Source organism: Galeopterus variegatus, unplaced genomic scaffold, assembly GCF_000696425.1.
Source record: "Galeopterus variegatus unplaced genomic scaffold, G_variegatus-3.0.2 Scaffold2737, whole genome shotgun sequence".
NCBI lineage: Eukaryota > Metazoa > Chordata > Mammalia > Dermoptera > Cynocephalidae > Galeopterus > Galeopterus variegatus.
This window is the reverse complement of record NW_007728848.1, coordinates 116,347-118,355: the sequence shown is the minus strand read 5'-3', so window position 1 is coordinate 118,355 and position 2,009 is coordinate 116,347. Positions and strand designations below refer to the sequence as shown.

At 42.0% G+C, this 2,009-nt stretch overlaps 1 protein-coding gene across 1 annotated transcript in view; it reads right to left on the bottom strand.

The window, feature by feature from the left end:
* RNF182 (ring finger protein 182) overlaps positions 1-1,682 on the bottom strand; it is a 5,553-nt gene extending 3,871 nt beyond the window's left edge. The window contains exon 1 of the mRNA XM_008582845.1: positions 1,625-1,682. The gene's annotated coding sequence lies outside the window, so the exon portion shown is untranslated. The remainder of the gene's footprint in view (positions 1-1,624) is intronic.
* Positions 1,683-2,009: the final 327 nt, after the last annotated feature.

Sequence of the window (2,009 nt, the reverse complement as noted above, 5' to 3'; positions counted from 1 at the left end):
TATACTGCATTAACAGAGAAGAGGCAGTGGGTGGGTAAACTTGAATTATTTTATTTTATTTTATTTTTTTTATTTTTATTTTTTTTTCCTTTTTGGTGTCCGGCAATGGATCGCAACCCTCAGTGTCGCGCCCGTACCGGACCGGGACCAGCAACGGGATCGCAACCCTCGGTGTTGCGCCCGCACCTCGCTCAGCCAGTGAGCGGGAACCGGTCTGTATGTGGGATCCAAACCCTCGGCAGGAGCACCACCACGCTCCCAAGCGGTGCACTGTAGCAGTGCGCCACCGGGCCAGCCCGAATAATTTTAAACATCATGAATAGTTGACTTGTCGATACATAATATCTTCCTTTCATTTACAACTTTAGCTAATTTTTTAATTGACTTCCTATTCTACAAGAATGCAAGATAGATATCAGCTGCGAGATGCATACTTGGTGACAAAAGGAAGTCAATCAACAGAATCTCTGGTGATAAGCCAAAAAATGTAGGTAGAATTTTTAAAAATAGAGTTCACTGTACATGAATGCCTATATTTCAAAACTGGTACCATGAACAAATTTCTGTGTTTCTAGTCCTATACACAAATACGGCTACACAGACACAAACAGCAACTCTTCTATCCTCTTTCCTTCCATGTGCCCTAAATATTTTCTTCATTCCTGATCCTAATCCTGCTCAGAGTACACATGCCCATGTCATTGCAAAGCATTAACTGTGAATTGCCCATAATTCCACAGAGCTGGTATTTTTCCTCCTGTGGGATGAGCACCTCCAGGATGACACCCAGGAACAAGAAGATATTCCATCCTGGTCACCACGCTGGGTGTTAGCGCCTTCACTGAATGGTCCCTAGCCCTGGCAGTTCATTGTGGAACCGTTTCCCGGACAGCTCCCATTCATTCCTTGCTGGACACAGTGCTCCTAAAACAGCCCCCAGGTAGCCACACACAGACCAAAGGCCCATCCAAATGGAATGCATTAAGTTCTTTTTGCAGCTCCCTTCCCACTCAGCTTTAATGCCCTCCCAAATCCAGGTTACTGAAGCTGACAGTAATAGCAGGGTTAGCAGCAGCAATCGCCCCTATTAACATCAAAAGGGCTACTAAGGTATGTGGTGTTATGTAAAAAGGAAAAGAAAGTATGTAAACACATGCATAAAGACATCAGAAAAAGAGAAAGTAAGATATCCAATGAGGATAAATAAGCAAAATTACATCTAAAGGCACAGAAAGCTAGAGTAGACATACATAAACACCCATAAAAGGTGGATGTATAAGTCAGAAAACACTATATCATCAGCATTTGACAGCCATCTGGTTACAGTCATACTTTCTGTACCAAGCTTCCACCAATTAGAAGAATATCAGGAATACTGTATGTTGGGCCAGTCACAATTTCCTGCTGCTAAGTCTGAGAACTTAAATTATTTGCTTGACAATAGTAAGCTATTATTTGAAACACAAATTTGTCACAGAAATACTCTATCAGACCTTTGACTATCTTAAGATATAGTGTTAGGTTATCATAACGTTCATATTTATAAAAATCCATACAGGGGACCTCTTGGTAACATGCAAAGAAAATACTAAATGTTCAAATATCCAATCAAAAAGATACCTACTCTAATGCCAAGGCCAACTCTAGCGAACCCACTCCAACAGCGTGAAAGACTTCATCAAGTCCTGCTTCTACAAGTGGCACTTCTGGGCAGGACCAGCTGACAGCCTTGGAAATGCAGCCAGCACAGCATTTCTCCCTGGAACAGCAGAAAACAGCATGGTGATTGCTCGTCTCGAGAAGCCAGGCTACCAACTGCCATAGTCCATTAAAAACAAATTTTATGTCTGTTCTTAACTCTCAGGTCCCTCAAAGAATTTGAGTAATAACCTTAAGTCTATAAATTATAGGATTACAATTAACCAAAGCTGATATTCGGTCTTCATCCCAGCTCATTCCCACCCTGCCTTCACTTCCATCAAAAGCTGTGGACAATGATCACAATGTCG